At 40.4% G+C, this 16512-nt stretch overlaps 1 long non-coding RNA gene across 1 annotated transcript; it reads right to left on the bottom strand.

Moving 5' to 3' along the window:
- Positions 1-320: 320 nt before the first annotated feature.
- LOC125947080 (uncharacterized) lies at positions 321-11196 on the bottom strand. Its single transcript, XR_007468119.1, has 3 exons — positions 10623-11196; positions 9647-9699; positions 321-518 (listed from the first exon to the last, which is right to left on the bottom strand). It is a non-coding gene; the product is annotated as an uncharacterized LOC125947080 (long non-coding RNA).
- Positions 11197-16512: the final 5316 nt, after the last annotated feature.

Below are 16512 nucleotides of genomic sequence, written 5' to 3'. Positions count from 1 at the left end.
TAGCCTGCTTTAATACATGAAATGGGTGTGAAAAGGTGTGACATATTTGAGGGATAAAAATAATACCAAGGTAATTTCACTACAGTTGTTAAAACTTGCTGTTAAGCACTCACTCAAAGCACCTAAATAAACTTTTCCATGCCTTATTTACATACTATCACTACAAACACTGTTGAGCATGCAAAAAATTTCAATTAAATAATTAGTAATGTGAAAGCTCATTCGTTTTATTAGACATCTAGAGGAAAAGTTAAAAATTATGTGTGCTGTGGAGAAAACATGTAAACATGCACAACTTAAGCATTTCATGATTCAGCTACTAGGAATTTATGGCTTTTTATTATCATTTTGCTGCAGGCTAAGGTAACCAATAAAAACTAAGGATTTGACAGCATACTTTGCCACATTGAAATTCATATCGCCCTGTTGTTTGGATGCTTCAGGCCACAAGTAGCTGCTCTAGGTACTTTAATGCTTCCTCCAAAAAGTGAACCTGTATGGCTTGAAGTGCTTTTTCTCTGCGCCAAGAAAGAAATACGAACAGGCTCATAAATATTCATGCGAAAGCTATTGAACACTTCTTTCTCTAGGGTTTCAGAATTGGTAAAGCACACTAAACATACATGTAGAGCAAGAAGTTATCCGCTGACTGCACCACTTAACATCCTACCATGCTGTGGTGAAGCTATACAGTTGACCCATCCCTTTTTTCCTGCGCCTAACTGCAAGTAGCTCAGATCAATAAATAGGTCATCTGCAGAGTGTCCCAGAATTGTGTATTGAGAATTCTTTGCATGTGCTAATGTTTCTCCAGATATTCAGCTTCAGTAAATTAAGAAAACTAGGCTAGAACATAGCACTGCTAACTGTAAGTATGCAATAGGTTGTGATGATTGTGACATCTCGACACCTGCAAGCACGTGCGACCTTGCACACTCTCGTTTATCAAAGTGACGTTCCTATACCTCGTACCTCTCACAAGCTTGCGATTTCGTGCAAACTGTGACACACCCGTGTACACTCAACCCAGTTCTAAAGTGGGTGAAGTCTGCCCATAATGCTATAAAGCAGTGTGTGACTGTTGGTGGAATCGAATCTGTCTTCCAGCACAGTGGCCCAATGTTCTAACCATTAATCCACAATTGCACGCGTACTTCTCTCATGCCAAAGTCACTCTTGGACAGTGGCGTACCAATTATTTCTTGAGTGGAGGGTGAAGGGTGGGGGGGGGGGGGGCAAACTGCAAATGATCTCGCAACTCTCTGTCTCTCTCTCTGTCATTATATATTTATATTTGGAATTACTATTACAATAAGTGAAAAAGCCTGGAAATGTATCTGTCAGTTATTTTTAGATTCACCAGACATAGATATATCTATAAATCATACATGGTGAACCATGGCCAGCTTGAAATATTATTTAAATTTCGATTTATTTCTTGCAACTATATAAAGTCTCAAGATGATGCAGGTACAAAAGGCAATGAGCGTCCAGAGGTTCCTGATCCCACCCAGTAGCACCGCAGGGCACGTAAAGAAAATCCCCATTTGTTACAGACAATTTTACTAATTAAACAAGAAATTGTACTTGCTGTTTAGGTCTATAGCACAAATGTATCGCTAGTTAAGGTAGTAGTATTATCGAGGTTATACACAATGAAGTACAATCAACATGAATGACTCTCAATATTCACACAAGAAAGGACAGCAGATGTGTGCGACCTTGGAGAATTACAACCAAATTTCCAGCAAAGCTGTTTCTTTCGAACAGTTGAAATGAAAATTTCAGTTTCCTGTAATTATATCACACTGTTAAAAAGTTGCCTGTATATGACGTTTCTGTTGGAAATCTGGCTTGCATGTAATGCTTTGGAGTACTTCTTTTTGGAAATTTAAAAAACCATTAATTCACTTAACACATTACTTTGCCATAACGTTTATCATAGTGTACTACCTCCCTACTCATCCCCCCCCCCCCCTGCCCTCTCAAATTTCTGTAGATTTGATATCGGTTGAGTTCACAGTCCTCCCAGGTCAACGGGATAAATTCTGCTTTGTTCGTAAAACACCTTCAGAAAGCTCCAGATCACTTGCTTGCGTATTTTACTGCAACTATCATAATTAGTCCCCTGTCTGAAGTTTACTGACATAATGCCCATACTGCGCTCTTTATTTTCTCCAAATATAAACAATGTGTTTTGTTTAGTTCACCGAGGACATCGCTGAAACCAACTAGGAACGTTTTAGGATGCATAAAAAATAGTGCGGAAAAATGATGGCTCAGTAATTATTTGCAACGCTTGTAACTAGACCATGAATGTAAAAATTTTGTCGCACATAGTACTTACTTTAACCCCCTCCCCTTTTGACGAAATATAATTTTGTTGTAACCAACAGCTACGTCGGGACATTGGGAAGAACAGCTGAAAGCGGTCATATTATATGCTCTAACGCTTGAATAAGATTTTTTTATGAAGACTGTTTGACCCAGCCCCATTTAACTCGCACAGAGAGTTTTCATAGCCTACCACCAATTTTCACTAAATTTGGTCTTGGTGGCGTTTACTGTTCTGTCAGGGCAGTGGGCTCAATTCTGCCCCACTCGTTAGATAGGTTCTAGAGGCTATTGCTACAAGCACTCTAGAGTGCTTGCATACGTAATTCATTGCAACAGTCCCAATTACCCATCTATTGTCAACTTTACCTCCAGATCAAACGTTACCTGGTCTTCAAAGTCACAAAACTGAAAGAAGCTACCTCCTTTAGTTCAATGAGGACACCATGCGAACCCGGTATATCATGCATGAAAAAGTTAAAGGCAAAAAATGAGGGTTAAATAAATATTCGTAACGCTTCTAAATAAGCCAGAAATGTTAAAACTCCGCGAGACATTGTAGTTAAAATGCTGCCTATTCCATAAAAGTATAAAATATCGGAAATGCAGAATTCTCTTGGGGACATTGTGAAACCTAGCATTGTGAAACCTAACAACAGCGTGATATTTCCTAATACTTGCTTACAGACAGTTTTTTAAAGCTGTACTTGATCAACATGCATTTACCATTGCACATAAACTTGGCGTATTATTCCCCCTATGTTCGCACAATTTTACCTCATTTGTAGTTGTAATTATGACAGTGCAGCAGTCTATTATATCAAAAAAGGCGAATTTAACCCACTCATCATACACATTGCCAATATATTGCCTATAACATGCCCCTAATTTTCCCCAGCTATAAACAAGATGGCATGGTTAGCTCACTGAGGACAACGGAGAAACAAACTACGCCCCTCGTATGATGCACAAAAACACATGAAAAATTGAGGGTTTAATAATTATCTGGAACACTTGCATTTAAAGCAAGAAAGGGAAAGTTTCGCTACTCATGGCGCTCAGAATTCTATTTTCACGGAATTTCAAGTCCGTATCTTGTGCAGTTGTTTTAGAAGTCCGGGAAACTATTAGACTAGCGGCACTATGACACCCTGAAACACTTCAACGAGTAACTTTCTACAAAGGCTGTAATGAACCTAAATAGAATGAACATATATCGCTTGTCACTCAGAACAATGCTTCGTACTTCGAATAAATATAAACACCGTGCTGTTAAATGCCGTGTATAACGCGTAAAAAATTGGGGAAAGAGAGTATTCCGTAACTGTTTTTCGAGCACATAAGCAACCTCCGCGGTTCAAGTTTTCGGTACACGTCACCAAAAAGTGGCCATTTCTTCAAAACATCAAATATATGCTGCTCTTGCTCCTGCCAGGAAACAAGTAATAGTGTAGCTCTTATTTACAAAGGACCTGAAAATAAAATCGACAAAATTAGAAGTTGTGCTTCGAAAATTTCCTGCCATAAGGCACACCAAGGATTTCATGCCGCAAGGTACACCAATCGTTGGGGGTGAGTGAGTAAAAAACATTTATTGTGGCTATGTACAAAGAGAACGTTTGGGACCAGCCAGAAGGACCCGCCCCGTACAAATTCTAGGAGGGCTTCCTATTCCAGGACCCCTGTGGCTTTTGCGGCAGCCCGGTCTCGGTCCACCAGGGCACATTGGTCCTGTATGGTCGAGCGGCTGATTATAAATCTTTATCAGGACTTCTCCCCTCGCCCGTGGATTATATATGGCAAGCGGATTGTGTTTTCAAATACGGTTAAGTGGTCCCAAAAAAACTGGGCATGATGCGAGTAGCACAAGCGGAAATTTGTTACGGCTAGAACAGTCCAGCTCCAGGCCTTCACATTGTGAGCGCGTATGGCGAATCCCGTGTTTCGCCCGCTACAGCGCATCACAAGGAAGCACAAAAGACAATCCTCGCTGCCTAAGCAGGGTATACATATAGCAAATAAAAGCATTATCTACATGGCCACTCTATTGCAAAATAAAATTTAGCTTCAGCTGTAGTTTTGTTGAACTTTCCAGCATGCAGCCGAAAGTGCCCACTTTCAAAAGTGTGTGTGTGTGTGGGGGGGGGGGGGGGCAAATGGCATACTTCAAACCCCCCACTTTTGACAGTAGGGAGGCAAGTGCCCCCCGGTAGCTATGCCTATACTCTTGGAAACATCTGGCACGTGCAAAACATGCCAGTTCTTTCATTCTTCCCTCTTGACAGCTAGTATTTTGAGATTCTGCGCTAAACTGCACTGTCTTTGCGATCAGGCCACATTTTCTGCTAGATCTTTCAAAGTGGTTGAAGTTCCCCTATAATGCTGTCGCATTCAAAGTAATAAACTAACATCAGCCCAATAAGATTAGTGGGTCCTTGCAGCTGTTATGTGTTAACATGTCATGCTCATAATACGTCATGCTAATGTTCTACCTGTAAGTATGTCATGCTATCTCTTAATGTGTCAAGCACCTAGAAGTGACACTACCATGTTCTTTAGTTCCAGCCTGTCTGCATAACCGTTTACCAGTCATGTATGTTGGCATTATGAGATAAGCTCACTCTACTTGCACACCAATCTTAGCCTGCTCAAGCTTGGTGGAGCAAGGTATTCTTAATTCATCAATGTATTAAAAACTCCTTCATCAAAATGTGTTCGAACTAAATCAGGTGTCACACTTTCACAATGGATAGAAGGGCGCGAGTGGAAGAATGGTAGTAGTGCTGTCACGATGCCACTTTGCCCAAGCGAAGTTTCATTAGAGCTAAAACCTAGCTCAAGCATGCCTAGTGCGTGAATTAATGCAGCTTTCACTGGGAAATACATGACAGGGCACTTTGTGCAAGCAGAATAGACAAAAAAGCTGCCGCATCAGGTTGTAGGAAATGGCGTCACTGCGGGCAGGAGGCAGTGACTTGATACAGAAGAAAATGGTTTAACAAAGGATTACTCGGTTACATGGTGATGGAGCTAGCAAAAACAGTGGCCGAGTGCGCCCGCGTCTAGGGCGAGCTGCCTCGTTGTTCTCCGGTTACGGATACTAAGAGCTGAATACGTTGCACCATCTGGGCCGGTACGCCCCATACTATGGAAGAGCAAAACCTTCAGCAAGGGCATAGAGTTTCCCTACTAAACTGAGTACAGGGACATCACTTACACCACGCATCGGCACAAATTTCAGTGCGAAAACCCAACGCGCGTAAATTCGACGTTACTTTGCGGTGGCAGCACTATGCACTCATTGTTTGCGAGCAGCAATAACTATTCGTCATTACATGATTAGTGCGGATTTTCTGGGACACAGTGCCAAATCCCGCACTAGAAGTGCTGTTTGCAAAACGTGCTACTTGTCCATCCAGGCGCTGAACAGTTATAGCAAGCCGAAAGCAGTCGCAATTGTTCAGATACAAACATTTTACAACTCATCGTAACCTCAATGTAAAACTCACCGTCGAACACATCGTCGTTGAAAAGCATTCGGAAGCGATGCTCACGCTTGAAGTTCAAACGACGCGCACAAGAGACGCGAACTCACGAACGTTACGATATGCTAGTACATAAGTGGATTAGATTGACTTGCAATGCTTGCCCGCATCTCTATCTTACTTGAACAATGTGGTGTTTTACCGCTGTATTTAGTATATTTGATTTGTTTATTACTACGCGCCGGTTCTGCAAGAAGCGGTGTCAAAGCGAAAGTTCTGCGAACGCGCTGCCGACGTTGCATATCCAATGCTCGGTCAGCTACGTACGCGGCGCCGCGCTAACGCCCATCGAACATTACGTTCCCTCTGGGTCAGTCATCGTTCACAGCTCTTCAACACAAATTCCTGCTAAGCGCTTTTCCTGTGAGATAATCACACCAGACTCTTTTGTGAAGCGTAAACGTGAACGTACAGAATGAGTTTACAGAAGCATAATAAAACATCCGAAAAAGCGCCGGCTACGGCTGATGACTGGCGCTGCACGCTTCACAGCATGACTACCATTCATGCTGTAAAGGCTGCCATCAAAAGAAACATGCACAGTATTATTATTGACCCCAAAAAATCACCTATGCCTGCCAAGCTGCGAGTTCAGTATGAAGTTTCATTGCCTCTCTGCACAAAATTAACGCTTTAGTGCATGAAATTCTATCAGACCATGTGATCTTATTACAACTTCATGAAGCTTCACAGCCCTACACGAGCGTTGCGGTAAAGCCCTCGACAGGAGTAAGGCATCATGAAATCATAAGAATGCATGCACAGTGCGCCTGTGCTCAAGGTGAACGTAACCATTTGCTACCGCTCCGCTCAAGTTTAAGTCTCAAAGCGTGAAATTCGGTCATATCGTGCGACATCATTAAAAATTTGTCACACTTCACCGCACTACCTAAGCATTGCGGTAAAGCCCTCGATAGAAGTAACACATCGCGAAATCAAACGAATGCATGCACAGTGCGCTTGTGCTTAAGGTAAATGTAAGCATTTGCTACCGCTCCGCTCAAAGTTAAGTCTCAAAGCGTGAAATTCGGTGATATGGTGCGACATCATTAAAATTTTGTCAAACTTCACCGCACTGCCCAAGCATTACGGTAAAGCCCGCGGCAAAAGTAGGGCTGCATGAAATCACATGAATGCACAGGCAGCGCTCTTGCGCGTGATGTGAAGTGAAAACATTCTCTGCCGCGCTGCACTAATATGCATCTCAATGATTTCATGTACTCACGCGCAACACTGCTGCAGGTGTCGACGGTATCATAGCATCTCCTATAAAATATGTGTATCATCTCTAATGTCTTCGCTCACATTATCAATAAAATACTTGAATCCGGAATTTTCCCTAGCAAACTTAAAATAGTCAGAGTTTGCCCGATTCATAAAGGTGGCGCCGACCATAGTGTAAACAATTTCCGACCTATATCAATACTACCTCTTCTGTCGAGACTTTTGGAAACTGTTCTAAATTCATGGCTGGAGGGTTTCTTAAGGAAATATGGTATTATCAGTACGGCAAAATATGGATTTCAAAAAAATCATGTGAGTATGCGCTTCTAAACATAAAACATGAAATACTGCAAAATATTGAAAAACGTTTATACGCGGTAGGTTTATTTCTGGACCTGCGTAAGGTGTTGACAGTGTAAATCATGTTGTGCTTCTGTCCAAACTTTATGACTACAGTATACGTGGTATGGCATTAGATCTGATGAGGAGTTCCTTAACTGAGGTTTTCTCTTTTATAAGCTCTGTTAAAAGTAGTAAATCCCAGGACACAGATGCTATTCAAATTGGACCTGTAAAGCATGTCCTTGACATCATTTGTCCTGTCCTTACTCACATTTACAACTTGATTCTATCATCTGGTCAATTTCCGAAAGACATGCAAATTGCTCGAGTGCAGCCTGTGTTTAAAAAAGGCGACAAAAACTTGCTGGGCAATTATCGTCCAATTTCGATCCTACCAGTATTTTCAAAAGGCATTGAAAAAATCATTCACGCTAGAATAGTATCATATCTTGACAAAAATAATTTGTTAGGCGATTTCCAACATGGCTTTAGGAAGCATCGTTCCACCGAAACAGCTCTTTTAATTCATAAAGAAACAATTCTACAGGCATTCACCGATAAAATATTACTTATGGGAATATACATAGATTTTTCTAAAGCATTCGATCTTGTAAATCATAAAATTTTACTCGCTAAGCTGCTAGCTTATGGTATCCGTGGTATCGCCTTGGAGCTCTTTGAATATTATTTACCGCATCAAGCACAATATGTCGAGTTGGAAAGAGAAAAGTCCAGTCTTCGGGCTGTAAGAGTTGGAGTTCCGCAGGGAAGCATCCTTGGACCACTCCTGTTCATAATGTTTGTAAATGATATGCCAGCAAGTTCAGTACGGGCAAAATTTATTTCTTATGCTGATGATACAGCATTGTTTATTACTGCTACGTCAGAGACTGAACTACAGCTTCAGGGGAACAGAGCGTTAAGAGAATTTAAAGATTGGGCTGATGCAAACTGTCTGCGAATAAATGCCAGCAAGACAAAAGTTGTTGTCTATATGCAAAGAGGCAAAAAATTATGAAGTTCAATAAACATGAAAATAGGTACAGATCAATTAGAAATTGTTAACACGGTCTCTGTCTTAGGGGTAACATTCGCTAAAGATTTAAGTTGGAATGATCACGTAGAACATGTAAGTAAAAGCTATCATCTGCTGTAGGGACAATAGGTCGATTGAAATCCTTTCTTCCTGTTAAAATTAAAATTTTACTTTATAATACTTTAGTATTGTCAGTTCTGCAATACTGTAACCTCGTTTGGGGCACTACTAGCAAGGTAAACCTTATGAAATTGCATTTGCTCCAGAAAAGAGCAGTGCGATACATTGCCAATGACCCTCGTTTATTTTATACGACAAATCTGTTCTCAAAATTTGAAATCTTGCCTGCATTCTTTTTATACAACTATCCTTTACTTTTGAGCTACAGGTCATATTTGAAGCCTAATAAATTTATTGTGTTTTTTATGGCCGATTTAAAAGCAAACCGTAGCATCCGTGATACTAGGCATAAAGAGGAATGGCACGTCCGCACACCTCGGACCAATTACAATAAACAATCATTACCACTTACAGTACCCATTCTACTTAATCAACTCGCACAGGAAGACTTTGATCCTTTATGCAATTCCAATAACGAAATAAGACTATTCAGTCAGTTATGCCAAATAGACTAGTATGTCATAAAAGTTTTGTTTACATATTGCAGTCATGAGTGCGTGATAGCACACCTGTACATACGTGTATATAGATCTGTGTGCATTGCTTGTGCATATGGTCTGTATCTGCATGCGTGTATATAGGTGTAAATGCGAAATTCTATGTGTATATAAGTATATATGTCTTTGCGTAATTTTATACTAGATTTTATTTTTGTTGAAAGTGCATTTTGTTTCCAATATTACTTTGTTGGAAGTGTTGCATTTTTCGTGATGTTTCTGCAGTGCTCTGCTGTCAAACGTATAAGGGGGCGGGACCCTCGTCAAGCTGTACCTCAGCTTTTAGTCCTGTCTCCTCTTTTTCAATGTGAAAAGAAATAAAAACCATTCATTCATTCATTCATTCATTCATTATTATCAGTGTGTTTCAATTAATCAGGCGACTTCCTCACTTCTCAAAATACAGACTGGCGTACCACAGGGATCCATACTTGGTCCTGCATTATTTAACCTTTATTCTAATGACCTTCCAAGTATTTCTTCCTCACCTAATATCATAATGTATGCGGATGACCCCAATCGTTTCTTTGCAAATTATTCCCTGCAATGCATAGAAAAAGAAATGAATGATTACTTGAATTTATTATCTGAATGGCTGTACATAAACAAACTTCAATTGAATGTCAACAAAACTAAATATATATCATATTTAAACCAATAAATAAGCCATTGCCTGTTAATATCAATGTTATATTTGAAGCAAAGAGGCTTGAACAAGTAACAACGCAAAAGTTTTTGGGGGTATGGTTTCAGGAGAACTTCGCCTGGGGCAATCATGTCCACAAGCTGAGCAACGATCTTAGTAAAGTAGTAGGCTGTATGTATAAAATTGGTGATATAATACCATTATGGCTAAAGAAAGCAATGTATTATGCCCTTTGTTACTCGAAGCAAACTTATTGTACCTTGATATGGGGAACGACAGCAAAAAAGTATGAGAAGTTACTAAACTTGCAAAAATGAGTAGTCCGAATTTTTGAAAACTACCATGGTGAGCTGCGAGACTTACCCACACTGAATATTTTTAACAAACATTTATTGATCCAAGCAAATCAAGTTTTCTATTACATATAAAAAAACACAGACTCCATGTTGTCAGCCTACCCATTTCTCCTCCTCTATACCCATTACACAATAAAATCAGAACACCATTTACGCGTACAAACTATGGACGTCAGGATCTGAACTATCAAATACCTAAGCTACTAAACATCATTGAACAAAGAATTGATTTTTGCAGCCCATTTTAAAGAATGTAAAAAAAACCTTTCTATTACATTCTCAAATTCATTATAAATAAAATGCTCTTGCACTAACATTTTGTTATGCACTGTATATGTATGTTTCTGCCTGCACTGTAATGTGAAAGTACATACCAATAATTTTTCAAGCATAGAATGTATATTCATGTAATAATTGTATAAATTTATCTCGTTTATTTTGTATTTTCTACATTGTACTCACTCATTTTTTGTGCTGTATTTGCTTTGAATATGTTTGCCGAACGCGCTTAGGAGCCTCTGTCAGGCCACATGGCCTTTACCTCTTGTTCTTCCTTCTGTAACAAAGAAAGAAATAAATTTCAACTTCAAACTTCAACTTCAACGTGTCTTTTTCGGGCAGACCATGTGATGTCGTTACAACTCCGTCAAGCTTCACAACACTACGCAAGCGTTGCCATAAATCTTGCAGCAGAAGTAGCTAAGGTGTTAGTAAATTTAATAAAAACATCGGCAGCACCCCAAGCACAGTTCGTGAACGCAAACATTCATTCTCTCTTTGCACAAAAGTCTGTGCATAGCTGTTTGGAACGAAAGAATTGCTGAGCAGTGCGATATTACGTATATCAACATTTACACACTTCACTGCAGCACTGAAGGGTTCTAAAGCCAGTGTGCTATAGTTAAAATACAAAAAGAAATAGTGAATCGATAAAAAATTATTTTATTCATGAGACGAATGAAAATATTCTATGCCTTACTGCACACAATTCACAGCACTGCACAAAAAAAAACGGGAAATTTCAAGGAGCCCCTAGTAGATATATGCAACTTGCAGATAATAGCATGTATGCTAAAGACAGCTGTCAAAATTAAGACATATCCCTCAACTCCTTACAGTCTGTCGCTCCCTTTGTTCCCAAGTATGCAAAGCACTGCGAGCTCTCTCTGCTGCAGCCTTCTTGGCGCAACGCCCCTCTGTCACTTCGCCGGAGCCATTGCGGAGAAAAAAATAAGACACAAACAGTTTTATACCCAAGCTTGATGTCACAAATCACCATCATCTGGGTGCCCCCAATGCTGATGTCAAGCAAGCTCCACCTCTCCAACTGCTCCCTGCCTCCAAGCAGTCCTACTGCACATTTTTTGCTTATAATATAAGCAGAGAAGTTATGAAGCTAAACATTTCGACAGAATTACCTGTCTGGTTAGGAAAATTGATTAAGACTTCGAGATTGACTCCAACCACATAAGGAAATTTACTAGCCCGACGTTTCGGAACCAATTCGGCTCCTTCTTCAGGGGGTATTCTTTGGAGGTGGCGGTGTGCCGCTTTAAAAGATCCATAGTAAGAAAGGAGAGGAAGGGGGAGAGAGCGTCAGGTGGGGAGACACTTGACGGGGCGCCTGTTCTTGACAGACGAAAGGGGTGGCGGGGGGGGGGGGGGCTTCGGCGTCACTGGTCGGCTGGGTTGTCCGATGTTGGGAATGCGTTGACGAGGGGCGGGGGGGGGGGGAAAAGGGGACGAGATGTTTTGGTGTTGCTGACCTAGAGCGGGGGCTCCTTTCTTCCCTTCGTCGCGTCTGCAAGGCCATGAATTATGCACATAGTTCATAAGCCCCATGCATTCAATGATGATAAGTGACAGTGCACTCATGCACTGAAACCTTAGCTTTTCATTGTTGCAGTTTCAATATTAAATATAAAGGCTTGAATAGTGAAATTTTCTATCAAATCGATACAAATATTCAAGAAAAATTAGCTCTGAATATCGAATCAAATAGTGAATATTCCCTATTTCTAAAATTGTGAAATGAAAAATGCAGTAGAGTCTGTTCGGCAACAAAAAGCTTGGTAGCATTATTGGATGCGTGTAATGCCGTTAACAACTAGATGTCAGGTCAACTGATAAGCTTGTAAATGAGAAACAAGGGAAAGTACGATCATATCAGGTGCACGGTGACACTAATAAAAAAATTAACAGCATGTCCCAAACACATGTAGTAGACTATAGTAGAGTATATAGCTCATTGAAGGAGCTAAGGACAATACTGCAGTCCCGCATATAATTTTGAAGGAATCCAAACATATGGTGAGATTGACCAAACAATAAATTGTTTGTATAATTAGACACATCAAATGCAAAGTCTGCCCAAGGCAAGACATGCTTACACAACTATATAGCACAAATGACCTCCTTCATATCTTTGTTCACAAACTGGATCATCTGCACAACAACCACCGTTCTCCTGCACCAGAATCATTCAACGAGTCTCCATTTATATCAGTCCTTCTCCTTCAAGAACTGTTGTTATCCCTTATAGTATTTGAAGAAAACAAATACACTATTCGACAACTTCAAATGTTGAATTCTCGAATCGAATACGAATTGAATAACAAAGACTATTTGATCCATAATCGAAATTTTGAATATTCGCACACTCCTATTATGAAATCTAAGATTGGCTGTATATGTGAGGTTACGTGACTAAATTTACAGCTTCCATTGATTTCTCTCCACCGGGCGGTCAGTTTATCCTTTGGTAGCTGCTTTGGCCCTCAGGAGTGTGTTCTAGACAAGTGTGTTTTCCTTTGTGCTTAGGCACAAAGGATGGCCTGTCTGTCATGCCAGATGGTGCCCTGCTTGTCTTCCCTCACAGCTACTAGTTGTGGACGGTGGTGGCAATTGATAAAACTAATGCATACAATAATGCGGAACATAATCTAGGTAATTTTTGAAACATGGAAGACTTTTGTCTACCACAGCAGGCGACAAAAATGGTACACATATTTTTGTGTCTGAGAGTTAACAATTTCTGCACATGTGGATTGTTTTCATATTGGATCCTAACTGTACTTTAAACCACAGTGTGCCTCATGGCTCTGTTCTTGCCCCCTTGCTGTTCATCATTCGTCCTGCATGGAGGCTACATCACAAGCACCGAGTTTTTGATCTAAGCTGATGACATGACAATCTGACCAACGTATGAGAATCTTGATATGCAATGTAAACAGCTACAAAATGCTCTTGTTGTACTCACTGAATATATGTACACACTGTTGGTTCCCAACTATCAATAGGAAAGTCCTGCTAAATTCATGTTACTAACAATTAAGACAGGGAAAACTAAGGTCAGTCTTTGAAATTGACTTTGAGCTAGGAATCAACCCATCAGTCATAATAAAAACAAAAAAGTTACCTCTCTTTAGCCTTGAAATACATCATTCAGGTTCAGGCTCGAACTGGCCTAAGCCAGTCTTGATGTCATCGGCCTTGCACTTAGTATGCGGAATTGAGCCAAATAGTGGTGGGGCTCGCATTGAGGTGACACACCAAATCACAACTTTTGTCATTTGGCCATATGTATCGCCTATCAAGCACAGTTTCAGTGACTGTGTGCTCAGCAATGGGCTAGACTGGATGTCACCATCCGAGAAGTGAGGGCAATAATGGACTGAATCCTGCCTTATCTCAATCCAGATACTTAAATTGCATGCCCAGCTTAACACAAATATGGAACTTAAAAATTGTTTTTCCTTTTTCTGCGCACACCCGTCCATTTGACACAAAGAAAAGGCATAATGCAAAACTGAGAGACACTAATTATGCAGACTATGAGATCCTGCCACACTAAATTACCTAGGAAAGTTGGCAAATATTCTAAACAGAACAGAAAAGAAGAAAAATTCAGACAAGGAAACTATGGGCAGGCTAGTGTGTACTTTTGGGCTCTCATTTATTACTGTAAGAATATTCTAGGTTCATATATGATGTCATTGTGATGAGAAAAGAAAGAAGTTAGGCAAGGTTGTCAGCTGCTATGGGGTATGCTTTATTAGAAAGTATAGGCTGCATTAGTACCTGCACGAGTAAACCAGTGTGTTCCCTGATCAGTGAAGCTATTTTAGCATACAATAGCTGCCTTGAGGCTACTTATTTTGCTTCAATTGATGGGTGGAAGGTATCGTGCTTTCTTAAAACAATTTTCACAGGGAAGTGCTGCATACTTATAAGGTGCATATTGACACGTATACATGTTTACCTTTCACCGGTGACCCCAGCTAACAAGTGTTAAACGTTATCGCTCGAGCGCAGGACGCGCCTGCATCGGAAGCTTCTTGAACGTTATCGATGCTTCTTTTCGTTGCCTGTTTTCACCGACGCTTATGTTATCTGATTGTGTGACCGACGCGAATTGTCTAGAACTTTCTGGAAGACACGCGGGCATCAGAGATTAATCTGGAACCTTCGATGACTCAGGTATAAAAGCCGACGCGTCGCGCCGCTGATCAGATTTTCGACGATCGCCGATGGTGTTCGCCGCTATCGTTGTGCTCTGAGTGTACCTTGCTTTTGTGGGCACAGGTTCGCCCAATAAACAACCAGTTTCGTCGTACACAGTTTTACGACTGTTTTCTTCAGCGTCACTACTACGTGACAATATGATATCTAAGGCAACATGTAAAGCTTTATTTTAATAGTAACGCCTCAGCCATCATTAACATGTGTGCTGTAAACTGATATGGCAGTACCACGTTTACACTTTTAGACGTTTGCAGCTAAGCATGCCGGAATGCAGACAATTTTTTTTTTCTTTCTTTGAAAATCTTGGTCACAAACCTGTCTCATGTATTGATGAAGTTAAAATTGTCATTGTCCAACATCTCCATGCTACTTAATATGAAAACTAAGACTTCAGCTCCATGTGCCAGGTGGCACGTGTGGTACCTGAGCACTAAAAAGGAAACTCAGGGCTGCCTTAATAATCACCAAAAATCTCTTGCGTGTTCTTCTAGTAAACGATTCAAACCTTAGGTTACGTTCACATACTTCTCCATAGCTTTTGACTGACAACATTCCTTCTACTTTATTCAACATAATGGTTTCAGGAAAGACCTTTCGGCTATCACACAACTAGCCATGGAACTTCACAGCTTTGAAGAGTTGTGAATAAATCAGGGTTATTATTTCTGATGTTTAATAGCACAAGGGCCTGGAATGACAAAAGAGTGCCATGAATGTTTCATGATACATACAATAATTAAATATGGATTGCTGTGAATAATAAATATTGGCTGTATACAGGCCTAAAATTACTAGCTGTATAAGAGCCTAAAAGATATATACTGACAAAATTACAATCCTATAAGTGATGTTTGTGTTTACTAAAATGCATGAGGAGATGGGAACAAACATTTGAACTGGTGTGGTCTTTTACCAAGTACTCTGGGCCTTGCCATAGCCCTTACACACAAGGGTCTGGAAGCCAGTGCTCCATGTGTACTGCAGCATTGCAGCTTAAGCCTCCAACTGGAGGCAATGCTATGATTTAAGACTTTGAAGACACTATATATATCTGCATACCTACATAATTGAAAAAAGTACATGACACTTTTGTTATTGAAAAGCAGATTGTTGCCGAGGAAAAGGGCTGTGTACACAGGTACACTTTATATCCCACTTCCTGTCACAGCCTATGCAAGGCTGACAGTATTTGTCAAATAAATAAATAAAAACAAAAGTACAATGTCTGCAATAGAAAAAATACATTGTTGTTATGTTGTTTTATGGATAGACCTTCTGTGAACACATGGAGAACAGGTAGTCCCTCCACACTTGTTGCATATGTTAATGGCTCACTGCTCATCAGAAGGTAAGAATGTGTACATGCCACCTATTTTTAATCTACACATTCCAAATTCCAGCCACCTTGCTTGTCTTTCCAATGGGATGAGGCTGCACTAAGTGTAAAAGGTAAACAAAAAAAAAGCACAGTATGGTTGCCAAACAAAACATGCGTCCAAGTGTATATGCTGCTAACTAGACGTGGTATGCCTGATCGTGTTATCTTGTGGTGAGGTCTAACATGAGAGTACAGGAGCACCACCGCTCCTTCTCTTCAGCTCAACCACCTTAGCATTTGGCCAGTCACTGTCACTCAAGTGGCTGTAACCCCATGCTCAATCACACACTTATGCTTTCCCGTTGTTGGAGATTTATATGAAGAAGACTAATGCTCCTCGCGCATGCCTTTCTTCTTCTTCAGTCTTTTACTGTTCCAATAAACACCGAACGTGCTATAGACGGTTCTGTGACTTCTTTCATTCCTAAAACCGGTCATTGTAACAAATTA

This window comes from Dermacentor silvarum, chromosome 7, assembly GCF_013339745.2.
Source record: "Dermacentor silvarum isolate Dsil-2018 chromosome 7, BIME_Dsil_1.4, whole genome shotgun sequence".
Lineage (NCBI taxonomy): Eukaryota > Metazoa > Arthropoda > Arachnida > Ixodida > Ixodidae > Dermacentor > Dermacentor silvarum.
The sequence above is the reverse complement of the archived record's forward strand: the minus strand, read 5'-3'. Positions and strand labels throughout refer to the sequence as shown.